This window comes from Poecilia reticulata, chromosome 19 (genome assembly GCF_904066995.2).
Source record: "Poecilia reticulata chromosome 19, P_reticulata-male-v2, whole genome shotgun sequence".
Classification (NCBI taxonomy): Eukaryota; Metazoa; Chordata; class Actinopteri; order Cyprinodontiformes; family Poeciliidae; genus Poecilia; species Poecilia reticulata.
The window spans coordinates 8165405-8193263 of record NC_088848.1 but is presented as its reverse complement, the minus strand read 5'-3'; the positions used below and the strand labels follow the sequence as shown (position 1 = coordinate 8193263).

At 40.7% G+C, this 27859-nt stretch overlaps 1 protein-coding gene across 2 annotated transcripts in view; it reads right to left on the bottom strand.

The window, feature by feature from the left end:
• The window catches only part of LOC103481466 (zinc finger MIZ domain-containing protein 1), a 122602-nt gene extending 94955 nt beyond the window's left edge, over positions 1-27647 (bottom strand). Inside the window, exon 1 of one of the 2 annotated variants that reach the window (XM_081600655.1) lies at positions 27280-27647. The gene's annotated coding sequence lies outside the window, so the exon portion shown is untranslated. The remainder of the gene's footprint in view (positions 1-27279) is intronic. The other variant, XM_008436925.3, reaches the window with a different exon arrangement.
• Positions 27648-27859: the final 212 nt, after the last annotated feature.

Here is a 27859-nt window from a genome sequence, read left to right as displayed (position 1 = left end):
GAAGAAGTTAAGGGCACAAGGGAGGGAGGGAAGAAGAACAAGAGGTACGTCATGAGGAAAGAAGAAGTACATAAGTAAAGACAGTTGGAAGGAAGAAGAGAAATGTAAGACTACATGTGTCAAACTCATGGCCTGGGGGCCAAATCCAAACCGCCATATGTTTTGATGAGGCCCTCTGGAATCTAGATAAGGACTCATCAAATACAGAGGCAGCTTTATATTAATGTTTCTGACGACTTGCTAATGGGTAGTTTTATCAATACATTCTGTCACCGCCAGCCCTTGTTCATGCTGCTGAAATGGCTCAAAATGAAAATGAGTTGTGACAGTCCCGTTTTAGGCAATCAAACTGGGGAAAAATGTGTGACAATGCAAATATTTCATCATACGCATTATTTTCCCATCTTAAACTCCCGACATGGAAAAAAACACTGAAATCAAATTCCGGACTCTTCCAGGCTGCGCATAGTAACCCAGCAGTGATGGAGGATTGCCGTCGACATCATGAATAGAGGACTTCAGTTGTATAAAAACAGAGTTTCGCTTTAAATTTCCATGTTGCCCCCCCATCTTCCCAAGAGTGAGCTAATGCTCATGAGTCCTGCATGAATTGATGGCTTTAATATCGTTTCTCCTCCTACTCTTCCCTCTGTAGTATATCTTGTTTCAAACGCGAGAGCGGCTCGAGAGGGTGCTTGTGTTTTTCTTCCTTTGTTTCCAGTGCTTCCCTATCAGAGCGGGAAGGTGGTAGCAACTCCCACGGGGGAGATGGAGATAGAGGTGTAGGCTGCCTGCAGAGCGCTGAAGCAAAGAAAAGCCTCGCCGTCTCACCATCTCGTCCCTCCCCTTTCACGGCCCTTCTCCATCTGCAAACCAAATTCTCTGCCCAGCAGCAAAACATTCCTATTTGGTCACCTGGACATTTTTTTTTTTCATTATTATCATAATTTTTTTTTTCTTTACAATATCACCAGCCTGAGTGCCCAGGAGAGTTTACCATAAAGTAATGAAGACAAGCAATGCAGATCCTTCAGCCAGCTGCAAAAGGAGAGGAGCATGTAATGAGCTCTGATAAGTCAGAAGAAATAACCTGTATTTGCATTTTCAACCCCGTTCTTCATCTCTCTCCCCTATTATTGCCTCCTCTGTCTCATAATAGGGAAAAAAAAAAAAGAAAAAGAAAAAGCAATGGGAGAGAGAAAAGAGGGGAGAAGGGGAGGGGGGGAGAGCTGACATATACACAGAGGAATCCAGGGAGTAAAAAGAGAGCGCATTACTACTGGGAGGGGAAAAATGATTAAAGGCTGAGATGAACACAATCTGCTGGTTCCAGAGGAAAGCGGAAGGACCTTCCAGAGCATATAAGCGTTGCATCTCGACCTGACACGCAATTCAGCTCAACCACGACTACGCTGACTGGAGCCCATTACCATTTGCCCCGTTGGTATGTTCTTCTTTGGCATGAACATATCATGCCCAAACAATCATTAGCCGGACCAGATTGTTGAATGAATGCACAGCTACCTACTGAGCATAATAAAAATGACAGATTAAACACGGAATTAGAAACAGATTTGTGCGTGTGGGATTTCTCATGGTTTCTGATTGTTGCAGCTAATCAGTGTTCAGTTGACTCATTTGGTGGAGACTCTTGAGGCGCAAACGAGCAAAGAGGAAAAAAAAAGAAAAAACCCCAGCAAAACATCAATAATGAAGAGAAGGAGACGGAGGGGAAGAAAACAAAGCTGCTCATAACAAATGGGAAAACAGGCGGAGCGTCTCATTGCAAGAATGCTAACGACAATCAATTAGCAATTCCTCATGATCTTGGGCGCGTTGGAGTATAAGGTGTCTTAATGAGTCCCATTTCCATTAGGCGTTCGGCTCCAGAGGCAACGAGGAGGAGGCTGCAAACACCGGCTCCTCCGTCTAGGCGCCTAATGACTGCAAGAGTGGATTACACCATCAACCCCTCGCTTCTCTTTGTTTATCCCCCACGTAAATAATGGTCAACCATTTCAATGCATTAAATGGCCCACTCTAAAAGCAGAGGACGATGAAGAGGAGGAGGAGGAGCACAAGTGTTTTGGAAGCCATCCTTCAGTGATCTCCAGGAAATTGGCTAACACCGACCATGTGGTTCGGCGGCAGAGAAGCAGTCGCCTGATGGATGTGTAGTTAACGCTGAAACGTACACCCACCGGCCACTTTATTGGGTACATCTGTTCAATTAACGCAGATGGTGGCTCAGCGAATCACAAGGCAGCAACCCAGTGGCTCCCAAAAAGATCAAATATCCTGTGAGCAGAAGACAATAATGCCTCGTTGATGTCAGATTAGTTCGATTTACACTTTTAGTGCAAACTAAGTACCTGAGTAGTGTTGCTCACCTAGTTCTGCTAAATGATTAAATGCATTACAGATAAGATTTTTAAAAAACAACTGAGAAATAGCTCTTTGAGAACCTGCAGAGCATGATTTCTCTGAAGAAGAAAAAAGAAAACTGTTCAGGTTTTCACAGGTTAAATCTAAAACAACTGGATGAGAACAGCCAGAAGAATCCTGACTGGTGCATATCTAAAATTGATCTTTTCCCCACAGTTAAAAGTTAATTTGGTTCCATCACTGTAAATGTAACTTTGATGTCTGGATCTGAATCCGAGCAATCACTGCAATAAAAAGTCTCATGCCTCAAATTATACCCAGCAGCTGCAATACTTTCTCCCCCCGGGCTGCGCCGATCAATATTTCACCCAAGGCTCCATCACTCCATTTCTATTTTCCTGTCTCCCTCTGACACTCTCTGGTTTCTCTCCTGTCACAGCGCCGGACAGGATGAAAATTAAACGCCTCAGCAGAAAAACACACAAGTGGAAATGATCGGCCCGCTCCGGCCGCTCGGGTCATGAATTCAGCTTAACTGTGCTTATCGCCGGCTGCTGCTATTAGTCTTAATAGCCCCGGCCGACAACCCGCCCTCCGAGATGAGATGGGCGCCTTTTCCCGGACGACCGGCATCATACAGGTGATTCTCATCTGCGATCTTTCCACATGTCGTAGCGAAGGTAACGCTGCCTGAACAACATCTGCCAGGTTGTTGGCTTATGGGCCATTTCACGCAACAGGGACGTTATGCTTTCACACTCAGCATCAGTCCAGAATAATTACCAATTCAATCTGGGGAGTATCTTATTCAACCCTCCCAATGCATGAATATGTATTTACTCAAAAGGGGAAAAAAAACTCCTTCATTTTCACTTCTTAGCCTTGTGTATCTTAAATAAGCCGTACATCTTTCCTGCTATACAAAAAACGACAGAAAATCGACCTCAGCGCTGCAGAATTTCAGCATTAAAACATCCATTTCATTCATGGTAAGACAAAATAGTTCTGGGGCCAAGATACGTATCTGTGGCGTTACGTCTTACTGTGCAAAACAATATTTCTCTTCTTTCTGAGCTAAAGGTTTCTTTCTACAGCTCGCTGCGGAGCCTCGCTGCACTGCCATTGAACTGGACACCCAAACTGAGGAGCAGAGCGATCAAATGAAAAAGTGGAGATTACAAAGTAAAAACGATGTGAAATAAGCAGAGATTTAAAGCCTGTGCATAGCAGAAATACCACTGAACGGATCCTTGCTGCCCTTTAGCGCCAAGTCAGACAATCGGTGTTTAGAAAACAAATGTCAGGATATCTTTTCAGGTAGATTGCATTCCCACGAGCCGGAACCATCCTCCACCACTTTACTCCTTCAAAAACAATCGAGCTTGTGACTGGGACCATGTCAACATGCTGCTCTGCTTAAAGAGGTAGGAAGGAATTACTTTGATCCACTTTGAGGCGTGCCTTCCTTGACTGTTGAGTGCTGGTTAGGGTTCGGAGTGGGAGGGGAGACGCTGGCGTACCACAGCTCAAGCTAATTCTTTGCAACATAGAAGCTCCGAGCCTCCTCACTATAAATGACAGCACGTTCTTTAAGCTAGTTTAAAGGCTCTGTTGGTGAAATCCCTCGACATTAGCATGCTTTAAAAGAAGTGTTTTTCCACTTTAGAGATTTCTTTTTTTGTCTTTTTGTCACAATTACATGTTTTAGATAATCAAATTATCAAGTGATTGATTATTTTTTATAATAAATAGGTGATAAATGAACTAATCAGTTACATTTTCTGGTTCATTTGCTAGGTGTGATCACAAAATCCCCTAAACGGAAACCTTTGTGTGCCAACATAAAGTAGGCAGAAAGATCTTCAAAAAATGATTATAGTCAGTCTAGAAAGGATTGCAAATTGATTTTTACAGTTTTGGTGAACATGGAATAGTGGTGAACGTACCAAACTTACACCAACAGCACATCTGTGTCTCATCCAGATGCTCACATACTTTTAAATAATATTTCCACTGTTACAGCACTTTTTTTTTCTGCACTAATACACTGTATTTTAAATTGTCTGCTTTTCCCAGTTTTTAATATACGTAAACATTATGTTCCTTTTTTTGAATGACTGGCAATAATTAATGGAGCCATAAATTCTGCTCTCAAGCAGAAAAGGTCAAGAAAAGTGTCCGGACATCAATTCATGACCCTAAGGTCAAGCACACTTAAATTATGCAGCTGAACAATGATCCAAAGCACACCACCCACCTCCTTTGAGTGGCTGAAGGAAAAAAAAAAGGTGAAGGTTATTGGAGGGGTCTAGTCAAAGTCTGGACCTACATCCAATTGAGATACAGTGGAATGACCGTTCACAGGCAGTGAATGCTGAAAACTCCCCAACAATATAAGCATAATGATAATAACACACAATAGATGCATTTCATTAGAATTTAAATATTCAACACGTTTTATTATTTTATAATAGGATGTTGTAATATGTGCTGCTTTTCTGAATCGTTATCATAATGTCTATAATCCAATTCCATATTTTTTCCTCCAATAGAATACATTAAAACAATTATTGAATCTTGGTTTAGGAATTAAGCAGCGAATACAGCCAAGACCGACATATCTGAGCAAATCTGAATGATTTTCTGTGAACTTTCTGAGCAATTTTCTAGTTTAAATAAAAGTAAAGGTTAAAATGCATTCTAGAAACCTCATAACATGGAATAATTTAAACAATGTACCTGCATAAATACAAACAATTAACCAAACAAACAACATTCTTACAAATATAATAACAGAGGGGAGGGGAGGAGGGGGGGGGACAAAAAACTATAAGGCTAAATGAAATCTCTTGCCTCCCCATATGCCAGTGAAGGAGCTCAAAGTGTCCTTCATTATTCATGTCCTCAGAGCAGGATTTGAAGCAGCTTTGCTTCTCTTATCAATCATTTATCTGCTTTCCAAAGACACTCTGACTCTCTGGCGTCAACTCAGACTTGAAATGGCTTAAAAATCCACCAAGCCGAGGTCCTGCTTCAATTAAACAAGTCAGCCGTGAGCCTCAAACGCCTCCTTGCAAATTGGACAACAGAGCAACACGCGGACGGTGATCCCAGGTAGTCTGTAATCTCTCAATCATCCAATACAAGAAGCTCTGATCTCATAAATAAATGAAGAGCATGTCGGGGTGTATTTTCACTGACATGTCGACGTGTACTTTTGCTTTTAATGTGACCTGGCAGCAAAAAAGTGAGATTTAGGCAGAACAGTTTAACACATTGTATTTTTAATTATTTTTTTTGTTATATCAAAAACAGATATGCTCATTCAAATCATCGCCGCTCATCTTCTCGCGCCGCCTGAAGAAGACCCCGCTTCTTTGTCGCGCGGCAGACATTTGGGAAGCGGCGGTTAACAATCGAACTTGGCGGCTTTGTCTCTGCGTGGAGTCCTAATGAAAGAAAATTGTTTGGAGTTCTTTGGTAGCAGTCTCCAATTACGGTCTTCGTGCAAGTGCTCACTGCACCGGAACTTTTCCATTTCATCATTTGCATTCAAGCCAAGCAGCGGCGTGGCGGCGACCGTGGCAGCAGAAGCACAGCAGACCGTGTCATCCGTGGACAGTGGGGGGATTTGTCCAAGCAGCACGGCTTTCCACATTTTTTTCATTTATTTTTTGACTCTGTGTATACGAAGCACAGGTGCAGCTCTTTTCATATAAGCCGACCAAGTTGAAAAAGAGGCTCCCCTTAGCTACGCATCTCAAATAAAATTCTTTAGGTCAACTTACTCCCTTCTCTCATTAAGAGGTAAAACGGAGAGGCAAGAAAAACATTTATTATTCTCATGCCTGCAGGAAACATTCAGCTCACTGTTGTGTGGCCAGAAAGCCACTGATGCAATCCTTCTCCAGCTCTCGTAATGGATTTGGGCAGAAGAAAGCAGGATTATTTGATGCAACTTCCACCCAAGAGACCAATTCAGTCTGTCAAATCAATACCAATCAACGGGGAGATGACAAGAGATGAAATTCGCCGTGCTGAAGCGAGATGCTTATGTATCAAGATTTACAGCCTTTGGGCTGTTTCCCCAGCCTAATCAAGACCCACACAGTGCATTCACTCAGCTGGTTTTAACGTGGGGGAAAAATTGAGACACTTTCCTGAAGTGGTTCTGTGATACACCCATGTTAAACTTGGATAGGAAAAGGAGCCGCCTGCCACAGAACGTTTTATACCGACTGTGCATTAATTTGTAAGTGTCTGGAGGACGTTTCATACCTCTTCTGGCGCAACTCGCCTCACGTCTTTCTGTACAGAGACGTGGATATGACTCAACCGAATGGGATCTCGTTGAAGTGAATTTGGCTCGACTGCAGCTCATAATTTGTCATATTTAAGAAAGTTTAAGTGGTGCCATCAGTGGAGATAGAGTAAAATATTTTTAGTTCTTCTCAAAAACAGTACACAAGTAATTATAGGTGACATTAGGATATTTACCTTTAAAAAACTCAACTGAAAAGCAAAATATACTTATAATAAATGGTTTAAGTGCATGGGTGTGAAACTGGTTTGACCCAGGGAAAGTACCGATCTACTCAATCAAACAATAATAAAATCTCTTTTTGTTTTTAAGTTAGGCATGGGCAATTATCATGAGCAAATGAAAAAAAGAATACTACGATAAAGCATCAACAAATGTCAATATACTTGAAAATATAATTGAATTCAATTATTTTGTAAATGCTGACTGTCGCGTCTTCTCCACACTCGATAATATTGCTTCAGGTTTCACCTTCAAACTAGACCCCAGAGACCCAAATGCCGGTTCCACCACAACATTCCTTGCTGTAGTCTAAAAAGAAGCCAATTTCCCTGGGATCCCGGAGCTGTTTCATGGACAAAACTAAGAGGTGTGTTGATCTGGAATTGGCCAGTAAAAGAAAACTTTGGCTTTTTCTGTAAACTAAACTTGGCGTTATCACATTTGGGTTAGTGTCTTTTTATTATTATTATTATTATTATTATTATTATTATTATTATTTATTTATTTATGTAAAGAATCTGAAAGCCGCCTCTAACAGTGCTCCAAGTTCATTGCAACATCATGCAAATGACTAATTTACAGCACTAAACATGTCAGCAGGCTGACTTCTGGCAGTGGGCAGCCTGTAGAGGGTGCCTTTCATCTGAGGGAACAAACAACAAAGACCAAGAGCTTTTCATGTTAACAGGAAACATATATTTAATGAGACAACCACTGAAGCCTCTGCTGCCTTGCTTAAACAGCCTGACCCCCTCACCGCAGCTCGGCGGAGCTGCCAAACAACAGTCACGGCAGTCTAGACGAGACCAAGCTGCAACTGGGGTGGTGTGCGTGTGTGTGCGTGTGTGTGTGTGTGTGTGGGGAGGACTGCAGCAGGGTGGGGGTGTCTCCTCAAAGCTCTTGTAATGCACAAGGAATTCGGTGCGGTCTCCTCGGAGCAGTGAGAGACGCACGAACGAGAGTAAAGAGGGGCGCGAGATCCGCACAGAGGTCAGAGCGCGGCCCCCGGAGGTGTTACGGGGAGTAAACGGGCATGAAGGCAGCACACACGGGCTGTGGCTACTCGCCTTCTCCAACTTCCTCATCCTCTGTTTGTTCTGCAGAAGCAGTGTCGTAGGTACGAAGCGATTAATCGGATCAATCGTGGTGAATCGGTTGTCGAAATAACCGCCAGCTGATTTTGCAATTGAGTCGTCGTCATTAGCTGGACCACACAGACTCCAAAAAAAGGACATTTGTTGAAAGGACAACATACTCAGAGCAGAAATTAGGCCAAAAAAAAAAGGTAGCATGTCAAAGGGTTCGAGCCTGTTTGATGACTCTGGAGGCCGCCGCCGCCGGTTGTCTGGAAAGCTGACACCGGCAGAAAGGCCCATGAATATTCAGCGGCCAAGTAAATGAGGCAGATAGCACTTGACATGTTTAACATCCACCTTTGGCACCTTCTGCCATGCAAAGCCAACAAGGTGAAGAAGCAGAACAAAATACGTCGGTTGTTAGTGGGCGGCTACGATCCCCCCTGATGAATGGGACGCTTTCTAAGAAAGAAAATGAATGAGTTTCAGGGGAAGGGTCTGGATGAGCCGGACCTGGAAACACACAATCTCACGTCCTCAGTGGGATCTGTAGGTTTTCAAATGCCGGACGCATAGTTTTTCTGTTAAAATAAAAACTGTAGCCTTACGCAGTGCAATATGCTAACATTTCCATTCTAAGAAAAAAAAAAAAAAAAAAACATGTTTCCCCCCCAACTATAATCCCTGCTGGTATCAAAATGTTTGCTCTCTAAATATTTACCAACCCAGAGTCACATCTAAAGCGCTAACACAGGCACCTTGAGACTTCCTTTTTTTTTTTCTTTTTTCCCTGAGTGTTGTGTCCCAAAGGAAATGCAGTGAAAGCACTACAGATTATCTTGCAAGTGAGTAAACTATCTGAGCACACAACACATTCCTCCAACACCTCAAACAGCTCTGAGACGAGGGGAGAAGAAATCTGCTACCGACAAACAAACTGCTTGATAAAAATAAATAAATAAATAAATAAAATAATAATTCCCTGTCGTATCTGCATGAGACAGGAGCGGAGAGCGTTTTGGTGCTTCCCAGGCAGCGTTAACGCCGAAATACAGAGACATTAGTAAATGTATTACCAAGATAGGCAAAGTCATGTAAATGTTGACACTTTGATAGTCATCGCCAGGCTTATCCAGCAAACCTGCCTGGTTAGAGCCATTTGACATCTGCTCAGTGCTATTCCAGGTAGGGGAGTTAAAGGAATATTCCACTTTTCCAGTGAAATTTCAGCATCTGCCGTTTGTTCTTGAATTTTATAGCTTGTAGCTTTTAGAACTACTGTAAGGTTTTTAAGCATGCCGGGTTTGTGCCGGATCTTAAAAACAAATTAGGTCCAACATTTAAAATTCTAAACGTGTCCGGATATTCCGTAACTGCTCTAAAATTACACTTAGTTACATTTTAAATTTACATTCATTTAACTGGCTGTTCCACAGACTTTTTTTTTGATATTCTTTATAAAATGTGTTTTATTTTATTGAGAAATGCTTTGTGGGGATGAAATAAGGCCTGGATATTCTCATTCTGAACCCTTGAAAGAATTCTGCTGTTTTTAAGTAGCATGTTCCTGCTTTAAGCAATTAAAATTAAAAAAATTCCACTACGATTTCCAATATTGCATGTTTTTGACTACCTATGATACTTTCTGTAATTCATGCCAGTCCTATATTGTAATCACAATAGTTCTCAGAAATGTAAATCACTGAAACGTGCAGCTACAGCGTTTTTTTTTTTTTTGCGTTCTCTGCGCATTGTGATTTCGTTGCACTCTCGTCACCGAAATAAACACACCTGGATATGGAAAAATAAATATGTGACGAAAATGCATGGACTGCACAGGTTGGTGGCACTCAATAAAGAGAGATAAACACAATAACCACTTATTACCCCACCACCACCACAGCTCCACCCCTTCACTGTACACTCCTCCTCCTCCTCCTGCCCCCCCACCGATAAGCTGGTTTGCCAGTATTGCCAGCGCCACTCACGGCTCCATTTGCACAATCGCTCCACTGTTGCTGCACAGAGTGGACGACTGCACTTTGGACCTTTCAGGAGGGGGAAAGCCTTTTATTGTGTTTCCCATAAGGGCATCCACTGTAGCTTATCTACGGGCTGCCAACCATACACACACAAACACACACCTCAAAACACTGCATTAAGGATATCCAAGGAGAGAAAACATAAACAGTAGCTGCTGTGTATCCTGTGCTGCTGCCATTAAGCCCCATACGACTAGTTTGCCTTGCTGCTGATTTTTCCTGTGCTTTACAAGAGAGAGAGAGCCATAAAAAAAGGGCGGCTGAATTATCTGTGCAGCCGGAACCCGACCCACACGCCGGCTGACCTTTTTTTTTTTTTTGCACAAAGCAAGATTAAACATAATAGTGGAGCTGAGTTAAGTGATTGCGATTTATGAGTCCATTTAAGTTGATTCAATATAGGATGACAAACGATTACCTCTGTGAAAGTAAAGCTTACATACAAAACAGCCCTGCTGCTGCTGCTGCTGCTGCTGCACACAAACTCAGAGCTTTATCAAAGTTAACAATCAGCTCGGTGTCTGTTTGCTGCGGGTCTGGCTCAGTGGAGGGCTAAACAGAATTTTAAAAATGCATGACAAGAATGGGAGAAGAAGAAGAAGCTGCAATTTTAATACACACGGATATCTGCGTTTTTTTTCTCCTCTCTCTTTTGTGAGACTCAAAGCCTATTAGCCTAAAAGAGATGAGTATTGAATAAATGTTACCCCTGAATCTGGTCAACTCGACCAAATGGATTAAGTATATCAAATCCACTTTCATGAGTGCATTGAGGAAGTGTCAAAATGGACCACTTTCAATTTAGTTCCCAGATTTCTTCATCTCGCTGTAAGAACAAGCTGCTTCCCTTGCAAAAAGTAAAAAAACAGGCTGAATCACATTGTTAAGCGTGGCCGGGGCTTTAAATTAGCCCGACATCATCCGCATATTTGATTCGCCGTGTTGCCAGAAAAAAAGAGTTACATGACTTTTCAGGCACCCGGTTCAGGCCGTGAAGAAACGTACGCAGCCTCCTTTGCACGCTCTCTCCCTCTGTTCACCCACATCCATTCGGATTTTATGACTCTGGTTAAAAAGAAACCATTAAATATTCATGCGCGAGGGCTTTCACCCGTGAAGCAGCTTCCCCGCTCTTTTTCTGCGAGCTTCAGGGGAAAGTGAGGAACTTTTTTTGATTTTAACTGACAGGAGCTAAATATTAAAACAGAAGCTTTGGGAGTTCAGCAAAGTGTTCGCTTCTCCCCTTCAATATCCTCCTCCTTGGCTTTTCAGGGCTCATTGTCCTTATAATTTCACAATGTGGCGAGACTCATAGGATACATTAACATGACAATTCAAACAGAGGAGATGAATAAAAATCCACTCGGAGGGGCTGAACGGCGACGCCATAAGAATAGAAAGTTGGCGATCGCTCCGAAGTGAGCATCGTGCTGCATTCACTGTGAGCTGTATCTCTGAAATACGCTGCTCATTAATTTTTTCCATCCATTTGTTGTCTTTGGTGTTTACTGCACAAAACACTTTCCATTAAAAACAAAAGCGGTGATGCAAATAATCCGTGCTTTCTGTCTCTTTTTACGTACCATATAGGAAAGTGGAGTATTAATATAAAAAATATTATTACAGGTACAGAATATTACAGGCACATTTCAATAAATCGCAATTTTATTAAAAAGTCCTTTAGGTTTGTGTATAATATTGATCAACAAAAACAGTGATATTTTCCAAGTGTTGATATTTAAGGTATTAGCTTTTAAAAAAATAATAATAATAATAATTTTCCTTCCACTAAACTTTCCATCTACATGCTGACATAAGGAACTCTCCAAACAAAAAGCTTCTGTAGCAAAGAGTTTTTGTTTAGAAGTCTTGTGTAGGTCAGACATGTCAACGTTCACTATATCTATAAAGCAATTTATAAAACATTTTGCACAAATGTACTACAAAGCAAACACTATAAAAGTAACAACATCTGTAACAATGAAGATAGTGAAAAGTTGAAATGTCAAGCTCCATTTAATTCCAAAGTAGGTTTAAACTTTTAAACTATGATCAGCTCTTATTTGGATCTGTTGATTATCCAATAGTTTTGAGACAGGAAAAGGGAAGCCACTTCTACTTTTTTTGTAGATAAAAATTCTCTGTTTAAAAAAAAAGTACTATAATATAATCTTCTATAAAAAATGTAAAAAAAGCAATCATGGAAATATTCCATTTTTCGTGTAATGAATCTATATTTGTAATGTTTCACTATTCCAATTGAGTTGCTGACAATAAATTACTTTTTCAATATTCAATGATATCCTGACTTACTGAGAGGTACCTGCAGGTACAGACTGCATCATCCGTGGCAAAGATTTTGCTGCAGAGAACATTAGGCAAATCTCTCCGGCTGTGTTTGGGTAGATGTAATTCACAAACAAATCAAGGGATGCAACATTCAGGGCTTCTCCAAACAGTCGATTTCCAAGACAAATAAAGCCCAGTCCCTGCACTCAGGGAGGCACTTATGACAACAAGTTGCCATGAGTTCATTTAACTGCTGAACATCGTGAGGGAAGAGTAAAATGAAACCTTGATAACGTTCCTGTTGTCGAGTTGCTGAGCGGCGGCAAAGCCCATTTATTCTGAAATAATCATTTTGGTGATTTGAGAGTAACGATTCATGCCACTCACAAATGAACGCAGGACCGAACTAATCATTAAGGATATTTATGAATAATATTGTGTCAGCGAAATGCTGCCACCAGCAAGTCTGCAAGCCATCACCATCCGAGTTCGGATGTCCGCGGCACGACAAGCAGACAGGAGCGATTAGTCTTTCATCAGTCTTCTGCTTCTGCACTGACAAGATGATTGAGTTGAATCGAGCTGCTTTTTCCCCCCTTTTCTCACTTTGAACGAAGCCACTTGACAAAAAAAAAAGAAAGAAAAGAAGAGTCAAACTTTGCAGCACTGCTCATCCCAGTCATTGATTCCCCTCTAAAAAAAATAAGAAAACAAGAAGCGGAGGACAGCTTGTAATACACAAAGGCTTTCTTTCCACTTCAGGAAACTTTCATTTCATCAAAGAAAACACTGCCGGCACTGTCCATTCTCCTCCCATTTAGAATTTATAGAAAACACCCCCCCACACCCCCTCCCAAAAAACAAACAAAAAAAACCCCTATAGAGATCATGTACAACCGGCTTATCAAACGTACATCAGAGAGGGTTTTAAAAAAAAAGAAACCACCTCCCCAGCCCTTTTAAACAGCATTTAATCCAATGTAATGATTTACAATATGACAAGTCAGGCAAAATTTACTGTGACAGATTGAATGGGTCCCAACATAAATATAATTACAGCTCACATGATCCTCTCCACCTCCCTCTTCCTCGAGGAAGGGCACACAAAGATGAAGCAGGATATGCAGCCCGCAGTAATTTGCTTTTTTCAATTTTGCTCCTTGACATTAAACTGGTGCCAAAAAAAATGACAAAAAAAGTAGTCGTGAACAACCGCGGAGTGTTGTTGCAGTAACCGTGCGTAAGGAAGAAAAGTTCAACAATCACAGGAAACATAACATGTCTCACATTTGTCTAAAAATGGGTTTTTGTGTATTATTTCACAGACGTAAAGTCCCCCCAAGCTGCCCAACTTGCCGTTTTTCATCCCATCTGAATGAAACAAAACATAATGTAAACGCCTCGTAAAATACTTGTAGCATCAATTAGCCTGAAGTCTAATTTCATCTTTTATATCACCATAAAGACACACAGAGAAGACAATTTACTCGTGAAAGACTATTGGCCGGATTGTCTCTGTTGAGACGTTCTAAGCTCGAGTCAGTCACAAACAGGATGGTCTCTATTTTCGTTTTAATTATTCTGTTCTCCAAATTCTTTTAAGTTTTAAAAACTAAAAGAAAAAGTGGAAACACAGAGTGTTGTTGCAGTAACCGTACGTAAGGAAGAAAAGTTCAACAATCACAGGAAACATAATTCATACATTCATGGTAAAATACCTGAATATAAGGAATTCTTAGCTAGAGAAAACACAATGTTATCAAGATAATGTCAGAGTTAACCTGTTACTTCTACAGTATATTTACTAGTCATGCAATAATAAGAAAAACAACAGATTATCTTAAACAGTATGGCCTCTCTTGTGTTCTGTAAAGTTTTCTGCAGTGCAGCCAAAAATAACAAAATTATCCTCCAGATTTCAGAAAGTCGTCCTTGAGAAAAGCTGCAGATCCGACTCCACATGCAGGGTGTAAAGTTATCCCCTTCATAGCTTTAAGGCCAGTCATCAGCCAGATTGTAGTAGTTACTTGATGTTTTTCTAGCTCTGTCAGCAGAAAGTAGCCCTCAGAGAAAACAAAGTAAACACATTACCGCAAAGGGAAATGAGTTAATTGCCTCTTTTAAGTGGATGGGCAACTTTTGAGGGCAAAAACCAGTATAGCCAACTTCTTCATACTGTGTGTTCAAATGTTCTGACCGTATAAACCTGACAATTTTGTTCCCAAATCCTCCTAAAAGAGAAGGAGATGCTCATCTGTTACTTTTGTTTTTGATGTAGATGTCTAAAGGAAAACATCCGTCAAAAGTGTTGAAAGTTTTTTGTTAACCAGCGTTTTAAATATTGCAGCTAAAGTCTGTTTAAGCACACAGACTGTGTGCCCGGCCTTCTAACCATTACGAAAGGACTAGATTGCGAATGTTTTAGGAAGTCACCGATACTTTTTTAGGGGGGTTAAGATTAGAAACAATTCAAAGCTTCAGGTCAACATTACAAGGAACCAACTGAATCACAGGCGTACTTCAAGCTTTGAAATGCATTTTTGAAAATAGTTAAACACCTAACAGTGTTTGAAGATGATTCTCTGATTAATCTCTGGTATGCGGATGTTTTGAGTCCTGGTTTTCTTGTTATCACTCATTCTTACTTTGAGCTGAGAACGAAATAAAAGTAAACAAAAAGAGATTACTGGTTTGTGGGGGAGAGGGGAACAAAAAACAAAAAAGCAGTAGTTAATGACTCAAATAAAAGAAAACCATGCAGTGGATGGAATTTGAGATGCACTTTTCTTCTGGGTAAAATGGACATTGATGAACAGAGAGATAATCTGGCAGTGAGGCGAGGAAACAGAAACATTTCAGCTGTTTTGAGAGTTGATGAGTGGCATGAGAATCAGGTGTGGCTAATTAGGGGAGTATCGGGTGGAAACTGAAGGAAGGCGATAAACTAATAAAACATAATGAACACAGTTGGAGATGAGCCATAGCAAAATATGATATACAAACCAATGAAACAGAAGAAAGAGCTAAGACACTCCATATGCTACCCTGGGAGGTGAGCCACATCGTACATATCAAAAACCACCACTACTGAACACAAAACACCTTCTTCACATACATAGTACAGAGAACAATTTTGAAAAGGCTTCTTATGAGCACCAAAGTCGTAGAACACCCAAGAAAAAAAACAAAACTGAACCAGATAAGATGAGTATTTAATAATGTGATGGCGATGTAGCATATCGAAATTTGTCTTTACCTCTGTTTGCCCCATACGTTATCAATAGCAAGGTGTGAAGAGGGAGTTACAGCCATCATTCCGCCATCATTCATGGTAACGTAAAACACATATTAAACCATCAACACACTGCGCACATGCATGGTGACACGAAGGATGCTGTGCCCTCGGGTGAGCCATCTCTCTCCCTCCTTCCCTCCCTGCCCATGCCAACACCACAGCGTCTGTGACTCAAACATGCCCTCCTTTTAGAGCAGATGGTCAAAAATAGCGTCTACCGTCAACAATTTCTAAGCCGTGGGACCCGTCGGGCCGCGCACACACACACACACACACACACACACCGTTCGCCTGCGAGATATATGTGTGTCAAGCAACGCTAATCTGGTCAGTCGCAGCATTTCTCTGTTTGATGCCGACAAAGCGAGAACACCCTGTTGTTCGAAACAAGCTTATGCAATCTGCAACTATAAATAGTTGTGTGAAGCCTGTCTGCATATGCGCCTCACTGTCTGTTTACACCAGGCTGCGCCGGCCAATTAATTAGCATTCATCATCAGAAGAAGTTGCAGTTATTATATCTGTGATTACCATGATTGTGGAAAATAGAGTCTTTTATCTCCTCAGCAGGGATTCTGTTTACTTTCTGAAGCCGCTGAAGAGGACACACACAAAAATTTAAAAATAAAAATAGGGACACATGGAAACACACAACATGTTTATAGAAGAGTTATTTAAAGTCAACCTTGTGACAATGGCATGCATGGCTATAGGTCACATTTTTTGGAAGCAACATTATAAGTTGTATAAGGTGCACAGAGTGACGCCTCACAAAATGAATTAATTCCATGTGTTAGAACTGATAGCGACGGGATGAACAGGTTTTCAAAGGATTTGACGTGAACGCAAACCGCATCAGCTGAAAATGTAACAAATGTTGCAATTTTGGTCCCCAATTGAACCGAATCTGTCGGACTTTCAGGTGTGAAGCACCCTTAATAAATCCTCAGAGTAGCTGAAGCAGTAGTGCCAGTTTTTTTTGTACTTGAAGATAAGAGTTACCTTAATTTTTCCACGTCCTAAACTGATGCAGGCACGAGATAGCACTTCACAAGACAGGCTCCGCTTTCACAGCACATGTGAGGGAGTTTTAGTATCAAAAGATCTCACTGCACACCAGCTATAGAAAAAGGCCCAACTTCCCATCACTCCTTTACATTAGGTTAGAACCCAGGAAAATCTGAGATTGCAAAAATAGACATGTAAATCAGTTCTGATTAAAAAAAAAAATTACAAAAATTCAATAGAGGAAACATGAACACGTGACGTCAGATCAGTGTCCCAGATCAGCTTTATTTGTATATTTCAAGGAGGGAAAAAAAAAAGAAAAGAAGCAAAACAGAAGTTGAATAATTGCACAGATATTTAAGGGTAATGTATTCAGTGATTTCAGTGCTGACAGATTGTCTTTCTTTCAGTGCCCACAGCTGTCATGTTCATGCACCGGCCTCGGCTCGCGGTGCGCGCCCTGCACCTGGCTAACCAACCGCACACAGACACTGTGTTAGCATGAGGGTACGGTGTAAGCTGACACGCAGATTGTGGGTGGAGTGTCACTGCTGTCTACACATTATCATCAGTAAAAAGGGGTTTTCCCCCCCACCCCTTTTTCTTCATGTGGCAGGGAAAGCAGTACAATATGGTCAAGAAGGAGAGTAAATCTGGTCAAACACTTAATCCCACTAAACAATTCAAGAATTGACCGGCAGTTACAATGCTCCTAAGAGGAGATAATTTCACTGGTTTTCCGTTTAAAAAAAAAAAACATTAAATATTTGGCTTTGACGTTGTAGGTTAAGACTAAACAGCACTGTGAAGAAAAGCATATAAACGTAACCTTTAGTATTTTACTATTATCTCACTCCTCAGAACATTTTTTTTTAATTTAAATACTCTGAAGCTGATCACAGTCCTAAGCAACTCTTCATTGGTAATCCACGACTTCCTGTTTCCCCCAGGGTACAAATATGATAAGTCAGGATAAACTAACTAAAAACTAACCACTTCCCAAATTTACCCAAATCTACAAATCAACAATTAAACTGTTCAACATGCTGACCTACTTCCCTGTCTCTAATCAAGAAATGCATCCTCACAACATGATGCTGCCACCACAATGTTTCATTGTTGGTAATGATGTGTTCAGGCTGATGTGCAGGGTTGGTTTTCCCACACGTAACATTTCACATAAAGTTAAATTTTGGTATCATGTGACCAGAGCAGCTGCTTCCTACATGAGGCAAACTTTAAAACGGACTCATGTCTTTTTCTCAAGAACAAATTTTTTTCTTGTTGCTCTTCCATAAAAGTCAGCAAACAGCAGCAAGACGTTGCATCTTGGGGTCACCAACTCTCCATAGTAACTTATTTGAAGGCCTTTAACACCTTTTTATCAAAACTAGGCAACTCCTGCAAAAAATAAAAAAACAGAAAATGCTAAAAACTGTCAGTTATGTGCCTGTAATGTCAGAGTGTATCTATGAAGCTGTAATTTCATGGTAGCTTAAAATAAAAACAACCATCATAAATGATAGAGGAAGAAGACTGATGCCCGCAGCTGAAAAACGGTTCTACTTGTTATGCTTCAAAATCTCCCTTGATCCCGTGTGGCCGATCAATAACACTGATACAATCTCACTCAGACATGCTTGTCAGGATAAAGGCTCAGCCTGTTTACACTCCAGTCATCTAGAATACGAGTGTTTGCATTAATGTAGCACATCTGACAGATATCCGGTGTCTGGTTGAAGAATGAGCTCGATTTCCATTCATGCTTGACGCTTGACACATTATGACCACAATGATTACTCCAAGGCTCTCAACTTTCAGCTTGTATCTTAGTTAGGGTCAGTCTGAGTCTATTTCTGGCTGCTTTTTTTCTTTTTTTAAGCAGCCAGTTTAATTTAAACAGCACAGATTCAAAAATTGTAAAATTTTCAAAGACTTTTGCAATAAGTAGGCAAAGGAAGCATATTAATTGTTATTATTGCTTTTATGACTTTTTTAAACAAAGCACCCTGTTATGCTTTTTAGCTCATCATTCCATAGCTGCTTATTGGACGAACCATGATTTAGAAGTGTCTCCTCTAACACAGCTCATTTGATGGGTTCAGTTACATCCTGAGCATATCTTTGAGTTCTGGAGAGGAACGTACTTCAAGAAGACCTTTTGGAAACCTCCGATCTGTTCTTCAGGTAACAGAAGAGATGCAACAAGATATCTGAAAGGTGGAAATTCAAAAATTGTAATTTTTTTTATCACTAACTTGGAGTATTTCTAAGCACTTGCAGGTGGAGCAGACAGTGACACACTGAGGAAGTTAATACAGCAAGTGGAACACTGAATGTCAGCTATTTTCAGTGTTGGTAAGATTTAGAAGGGAACCCCTACTTACTATGAGGATGATTTGCTATTAATATAGACTGCTTCGTAAAGAGAGTGACAGACTTTAAGTTGATAATAAGAAGGCTGAACACGTTACAACCAATTTACAGTTGTTTTTTTTAATCATTTCTTGCATTTTGACTTGTCATGAAACACGTTATATGTGGAAATGCTGGCTGTCTTTTGGAAACCTCCGACCGAAAGTACCAAATTAAAATATCAACATTATGAACATGGTAGCAAAAATTCTGCTACTGATGTTACCTGTGCAAGTAGAGCCAATTACTAATATGACACACAAAAGACAACTTTAAAACGCCAGCTCCACAAAGACTTTGTGTATGATTTAATAAAAAATAGTACTTTCCAAAAACTCCTGCCTTGCACACAATATGTGATGACAAAACCGACGGGAGACTTGACACAATATTTGTCAAAGTTAATCACAGCGACAGAGAAATCAGAATTGGCTGCAGTCAGCACTGGATGTTTAAATCTTAGAAATTTGATACAATATCATCTCTCATGCATCAGCAGATGTTTGGCAAATAGAGCAAGCTACTGGGATTTTTATCAATCTGTGCGTTACATCTCGACGGCAAACTTTGAAGGATCTGACAGTTTACATTTGGAAATGGGGAGCAGAGGATGGTTGGGGGAAGGGTCCTTGGGAAAAAGATTACCCTCAGACCTTTTCTTTGAGAGCAGCACAGAATGGGTGAAAGAGGCTCCCTGTGTGTTAGTAAATCCCAGTTAATTTTCTCTGTCAGAAAACAATGAGATATGGACTCCCGCAGGCTCTGTTGAATGTAACTCTAACACTTATTCAGAATCACCATCATTACTCAGAGGTGCGGATCCTTCTCCACTAAAAAGTTAACGAAAACCTCCAGAAGACCCGCAACACGCCGTGAATCATCGGCCGAAGCCTCCGGGAGCCTTTTTGTTGGAGCCATTTTCCAATGGCAGGATTAAATCTTGCAAGATTTAAAATTCTGAGATTAGCAGCTGGTTTCGCAGTCTGTGCTGCAATTTCAGGGATGAATATGCAACACTATCACATGCTGCCAAATCTGACAACCCTTCACGGTTGGACCTTGTTTAATTTATAAAAGATGGGACTGCGGAGATGCCGGATGTTATTTATGATTCAGAGCCTTTCATTTGCACTTAACAGTGCAGCGATGCTCTTGTGTCATCATCTGTGTATGTTTTTCACAGCATGTCACATTCAACATGCATGAGCCCGCGACTGCTGGGGGGCCTTGAAAGCTCCAATTAAATCCACTGTGGATTATGGCTCAAAGATTGGATCCACTTCTTTATTTTTCCCCCCACAATGTTGCACTCCAAATCTAACGCCAATTTAAACCCTAAAATGCTGCTAACAAGAAAAGAAAAAAAAAACATGTAAACAGAACATAAGCCATTTTTAACTGCATCTTAACGTAGATATGAAGTTGATAAAACAAAGCTTTCTCTCATCCGCTTTCAAAAAGAAAACACCGCATCACAGCTTCAGCTTGTTTTGTGCAATCGTGTGTCTAAGTCCTGAAAAAGCCGAACCACTAACAAACAAAACCATGAAAAGCAACAGCCTCCCATTAGTCGACGACACATAGGCTTAACAGACTGTGAATTGAATTTGTTTTCAAACTGTCTAACTGGAAGAGACCAATGTGTGTATACAGATAATTAAAACCTCTTTAGAGGCTAATAGAAGTGTTTTTTAAGGTTCACGCTTGGGAACAAATCTTTTTTTTTTTTTTTTTCAGTCATATAAATGACACAAATTTATTCTGAGTGACGCTACATTGAGAAGAGCTAATAGTCTCTCAAAAGTCTACATTTGACCTTTATCAAAGTTCTCCGGCCAGGTTAAAACCAAAACTGAACGTATGAGTTCTGGTCATTAATTGGTAATATTGCAGTTATTGTACTAACTAGATGGAAGTGATCTGGAGAAGGTTATGCTTTATCTTTATATCAAACGTAATTATAATTTATCTATCTATACTGATAATGTTCTAAAAAAAAATCTCAGGTTTTATTATTTAAAAAAATAATACTGTCTTTGCTTAAGTGTGAGCATATTTAAACTAACATAATTGGAATTGGGTAGAATTCAAAATGACACACTGCCAAATGGGATAATTGTTTCTTAAAAACACTCCAACTGCATCAGACTGCAGTGAAATTCGAACATAAATTCATCCTCACCTTCATCTTTCTAGCAGAAGCCTGAAGTTGTTGTACCAGCACTGATCAGTGTTAAGAATTATTGATAATTCCTTCCACCTTTAAGGCCCCACTTCCAATAAAAACAGCCTCAAACATGATTATGTGTACAATATGTAGGGTGTACATATCCATACAACAAAATTACTTTATGTTTTGTGTATTCTTTGCCCCTAAAAGATTTCAGTTTTGCGTTTCACGCTGTACAGGTTATACTTCAGTTAACGATCTAGATATGATTAATCTTTGTTTTGAAACTCACTTTTATCTCCACTACATCCATCGCAAATAATGTCCCGTCCAAAGAATATTAAACAAAATAACATTTGTGTTACTTACAAACAAATGACACCAGAAACAGTCTATTTACAGCCATTAATCAGATGTGTGTTACAGAAAACCTGCCCTCCAGCGCAGCTGCAGCTGTAAGAGGACGCAGGTCCATTGTTGGGACTAACAAGGGCCGCAGAGGTCACTTGCATTTTCACAAGGGCTTTGCCAGAGGGGATGGGGAGGCGAGAGGTAACATCGTTCTGTTTGGTATGGATCTACGCTAAAGCTTTTTCTATAAATTCCCAGTCTATTATAAAGGGGGCAGATTAGATTAAGTGAGATTATGCTGAGAGGGGCTTCCTAAAAAGAGCAAAGAAAGAACACATTGGTACTTAGCACGCAAGTCAACAGGGGGATTAGGCCAAAAGTACGAACAGAAATCCGGCACTGACATACGCTCATTTAAGCACAGGCTAAGCATGCGAGAGGTCCAAAAAACATTTAGCAGAAGCAGTTTTTAGCAACAAGTATCTACCTGAACATGCGCCGCCAGATTTTGGCAATGACGACGAAAAATAATCTGATTTCCCTGTCAATCCCCTCCGTTCCTCTGTTTTTGTGCGAGTTCAGTTTGTGCAACAACAACTCCGATCACCAATGCGACCCAAAATATGCACCGAGTGGTTGCACACTCTAACATGATTAAATGATGTGTGGTCTGGCGTCACTCCCGGCACCTCTCCCATCCCCTTCGCTCAGCTCTGTATCTCCATCCCGCACGCAAGCGAGGGAGCCACATACAGATTCCCTTTTCCTTGAGCCGTGTTTTGAAAATAGACGCTTCGTATTACCAGTCAACACCGAGGCTGACAGGTACAGTCTGACCGTTCTCTTCCACCAACCCCCCCACACCCCCCCAATCTTCACAACAGATATCTGCTCATCCTACATTCCTGCAGCCGCGTGTCATGGAAGTGGAGCGTCGCAAATCATCACTAGCACACACATGAGGAATTCAGAGTTGGCATGTAGAGGAGGAATACGGGGTGTAATGATGAACAGCCAATTCTGAAAGCTGGAAGGAAAATTTAGACTCAGTACTGAAATAGTGCTATGATACCACATTCCAAGATAATCGTCTCTTGATTTCAAACTATAGCTGGTAACATTTTAAAAGATGAAATGATGCGAAACAAAGAAGTGGCTCGTTTGCAGCTCTAATAAACTCACATTTATCTACATGCAAAACAGTGGTCATGCAGGCGACCTTTCTCAGTCAAACCTGAAAGTTAAGCTCAACTTGTGGCAAAGTGTTACCCATTCACAAGGGGTCGCAAGCTGGAACTCACCGCAGGACTCTTACACAACGGAGAGTCACACAAGTCTTGCTGCGAAAGAGCAAACCAGACAAAAACAGTCGCAGAGACCGTCAATCGTAGGCACTTTGGTCCAGTTACGGCAACAAAAATGATTTTCACACAATTAAAAGCTGGTTTAATACTGTTTTGAATGCATCTCCGGTTTTCAAAAGAGCATAAGATCTAAAATGATATTAAACTCACGATCGGCAACATCTAAATGCAGCCCGACACAAGAGAAAACCTCAAAGTTTAAGCGTCAGGATGACACAGTGAAACACTTTCCAGTGCCCTTGCCCTTCGCTCTTTGAGAGGGTGATTCATTCCAAGAATTTATTCGGCTAAGTAAAGACAACACAGAGCAGAACCTTGAGCGAAACCTACACAAACCTCCCGCAGCCTCTGACCGCCAAGGATGAGCAGTCAGGTCACCTCTGTTCCTGCTACAGAGCGCCTTCGGAGAATTCTCCTCGTACAGAAAGCAGGTATTCCCGAGTCGGATCAATAACATCATAATATCATGCCGCAAACTCACGCCTGTGTTTACCGGCTACTTATCCAAACGCTGTTTTCAAGAAGGAGGCCTATGCTGCAAACCGTGTGGACAGGTTCTAATTTTTTTTGCTCTAAGATCGCAGATTTAACGGCTGTTTTCAGACTGAAACGGACAAAAATGATCCATACACTGTCTCTAGAAGATCTTCACACAAAAGGAGCATCAGAAAGATAATATACCAAGTTTCTGGTTTGCACACAGTAGAGCTCTGGGTTTCCTTGCAGGCTGGCCAGCAGTGCTTGTGGAGGTAATGAGGCCTCTTGTGTGTCCTCTCTGATCTGAGAGCTGAATAATTTCCCATGTGGTGCAGCCATTTCCAGCTTCCGCCTTTACTCTCACCCCGGCAGGTGGGGCGGAGAGCAGAGAAACCTCCATCCTGCCCAGCCAACGTGTTGCTATTGTCAATCAACATTCTCCATCCCATCCAGATGGAAGGAGAATACTTTTTTTTTTTTTCCCTTTTGGTTTCTACAATACGTAAAATTCGAACCCAAATTCACAATAAACTTTAATCAGTTTTTTTTTATTTTTTTTATTTAATCTGTACTAATCTGTACCTATTGTGTGTTTCTTTTCGCAGTTTTGTTCGTCTCTGCTTATGTGCTGATGCTTTTCACTGGTCAGTGGGAAACTGGGAGTTAATAAATGGTCTACTTCAGCAGCCCCAGACACACGTGCTGGGTTGCAGATCTCCGTTTCAATGTGTCTTTTGTTTGACGGCTGGTGTTTCAACATCCTCGACTTGAATAGAAGAAGGTCAGCCTGGTGGGGTCTGCCCTGTGGTTATTCAGGAGCACAACCTAGGGGCCCCATGGAGGTGGGGGTGACTGGGTAAGAGGCGTTGGGAAAGGGGAAGGAAAAAAAATAAAAACTTCCCCTCTGTCAAGTTTTATGAAACCAGCTGGAAGTTTTAAGTTTCCTCAATCAGCGTTTTATCTCTTCATTGCTATCAAGTGTCTCCAGGTGAACCAGGGACTTCACATCGCAAATAAACAGGGCAATCATTGCCTGACCGAAATCTAAATAACTATCATATTTTGTATTCCTGCAGAGGTTTTACGTGACTTTTTCAAAGCTGTGCTGAACAAACTGGCAACGCTGCAGGGTCAGAAAGTACGTGAGGCTGGCGTTGGCTGTTAACTGCCACACACGTCAAGGGGAAATTCTGCTGACATTGGAACTTTTTTGCTCCTTTTAGGTTTTGTGTAAAAATCTCACACTTACTAAAAAGCTTAGTAAAAGCTTCAATTTCAACTGTTTTTTTACTAGTAAGCTAATGCCAGTTATCAGTTAATAAAAACAGTCACTTTTTTTCCACTGTTGGTTTTATAGCCTTGGTAAAGGCTTAATTATTTTTAAAATATGTAAATTCATGAACTTTACTGCTCATGCATACAGTAATTCCCAAAAAGCTGCATTTAAAAATAAACTGTTTCACTAATTCAATGCAAAAAAAAACCCAAATCAATTCACCACACAGATATTAGCCAATGAAAACCCCACATTTTTAGTTAAAAAAAAAAAAAAGCTATATTATGGCCTACACATGTCATGGGGTTGACAGCTGTCAAGCACAACACCACCGGCACACTTGGCTAGTTGTTCAGAGAGTGCTGTATCCAAGCATGCAAATGGAAAATTGAGTGGAAAGAAAAAATTTGGAGAAAAAGGCTCACAAGCAACAGGGATAACCGCAGACGCGTGAATCAAAGAAAAGCATCGACTCCACAAGGAGGGAAAGTCATAAAAGGTCAATGCTAAAGCAGCTGGCTACCCACATAGTTCAAGTTATGAAGTTGTGAAGTTTCCACAATCAGTAATGATTTGTTGAGCCATTCAATCCAATGCTGTCACTATGACTGGTGTCTTCTCAAGCTGAAAGTGAGTGCTAGACAGAACATAAAGCCCCAAGAAAAGTTTTAAGAGCATACACTGTAAAATACATGCATGCTTTTCAATATACTGGCATTTCCATATTAATCAGTTTTTTTAATAGTGTATTTTAATGTTCTTATTATCCATTACGCTTTCCTTCCACCTAACTTTCTATCGATATGCTTAGAAAACTTTATCAACAACCAATATCTTTAGCAATGACTTTTTGTTGCTTAAATATAAATGCAAAACCATCAGCAATCTTCTTTATGATTGTTTTGGTCATAACATGACTACAGTAGAACATTAGTGTATTAAAAGCTCTTGTCTTTATTGGTCTGATGTAATATTTACACTTTCTGAGAAAATGAATTTGGGGTTTTCAACCATCTTTAACCAGCATTTACATATCAAACATAATAGAAAACAACAAGAATAACTCTTTAGTAGATCTTAATAAAAGAAGAAAAAAAACAAACTAGCTGCTCCCAAAAGTGGGACTTTTTAGAAACAGGAGTAAAGTGTAGGCTGAACAAAAAAAAACAGACAACCCCTCCCACTCTGCTACTGACAATAGTTAGGAAGTGGAACAGGGAGAAATGTCTATTTTTTGGCTTCCTGGATAGATGTACAATGGATATTAAAAAAAAGTCTACACACCTCTGGGTAAAATAAATATGAATGTAAGAAAAAGTTGCAGCATCCTTGTATCATAAGTTTGCACAGATGCAAACCAACATGTTGTTGAACAACCTTTTGTTCAAATTTCAGCATTTATTCTTCATGAGATTATTCTCACCTGTAGAACTCAACCAAAAACTTGTTGGAAATTCCTGCTGCTCCTTCAGGGTTTCTGTCAGGCTTCTGTCAGCCTCTTTGACCAGTTTTCATTTTGTCCATTTGTCAATAACATAACAAGTTAACTAATGTCACTGTTGTTTCACACTTTCATCTTTTAACCCATCTCCTGACTGATATATTTTTTATATATTCTTGGACTAAATGTCAACAAAATCCTTGTAGAAAAGCTGGACTTTATTCAAGCTAATTGCACCATGTTGTTGATTTAATGGTACTGATAAAGACTGAATCGTGGAATTAAATCAAGTATTAGTTTATTTGCTACATCCGTCGACTATTAAAGTCATATTTCACACTCAAAGTTTTTCAAAGACTTATCTTGCTCTCGTTATTAGCGTTATTCATTTGAACAGAGATGTGTAGACTGTTTATTACCTCAGTGTACAAGAGACGGCTCCCCCACTCAATTCCAATTGGCTCCAAATTCACAATTTTTACAACAAAAAAAAAAAAAATATATATATATATATATATATATATTTATTAAACTCGTAAAAAGCCAAATTCCTATTATGATCCAGCAGCACAGACAACAGCATCCGCTTTGTATTTACCAGATCACACGTGTTTCTGTTATCAAAGTTCAGAGGCGCTCATTTAAAACATGACATCCACTGAGTGACCTGCACTGCAGTGACCGTGTCCCACTGTTACTCTGCGGCTCACATCCCCGCAGCCATGTGCTTTGTGCACCCCTGGAGCTTAAACGGAACAATAAATGAAGAAATGAATGAAAATACAAATCGGAAACATACAAAGTCCGGCTCCCAGGCGTGCATAGAGAGAGAGCAAAAAGCGTTGCACGCTGCAACAACGTAACCTCTGGAGCGGCGGTTACGGGGATCAACGCGGGCATCTGCTCCTTCACCGAAACGCACAGCCTGCCCTCTCAGCCGAAGGCGGCCGTGGTAGTAAACAGTAACCACGGCTTTTAAGAAAGCAAGCAGCGGCTCATTCTAACAGACTCTCTCCTCGGAGCCAGTTCGAGCGGTCACTCTATTGTTGGAGAAACAATCTGAGCCAAAGTGGAAACACACGCAAACGCGTTAAGAGCCAAAATATAACCCTCCCACCCGCAAAGCATTAAGTTTGCAGCCACTCACCGGGGTGCGATCTGGGGCAGAAAGTCCTCGGTAATAATTCTCGTCTCTTATTATCTGTTTCAGATATCTTCCCTTCCTCACACACACACACACACTCTCTCTCTCTCTCTCCCACTCTCTCTCATACACACACAGCCGCTGAGAACGGGACTGAGTAACTGAATAGACTCGGAGAGAGAGCAGTAAGTTGAAGTGTCAAATTACATCGGCTATTCTATTACCGAAGGGACCCGGAGCTCGGTGGCTGCTGACAAAACGTGTGGCGGATTTCTTATTTTACCCGCGGATGCCCGTCAGGGGGAAAGGGAGGAACCCGGAGCGGAGCGGACTGCCGCGCACCTGGCTCCTGGATCAGATGGATTTTGCATCATGGGCATATTTGACTAAATAAACAAATAATCACTGATGCTATAAAGGCGCAGCTCGTATATTATAGCTTAATTGTAAAATAATAAGGTACAACTACAGAATAAAAAATCATTTACTGTGCCACAGTGGAGAAACGCAGGTGTAGTGCTGGGTAAATGGAAGCATGTATTAAAATACACATTCATAAAAAAAATATAAAAACAACAAAAAA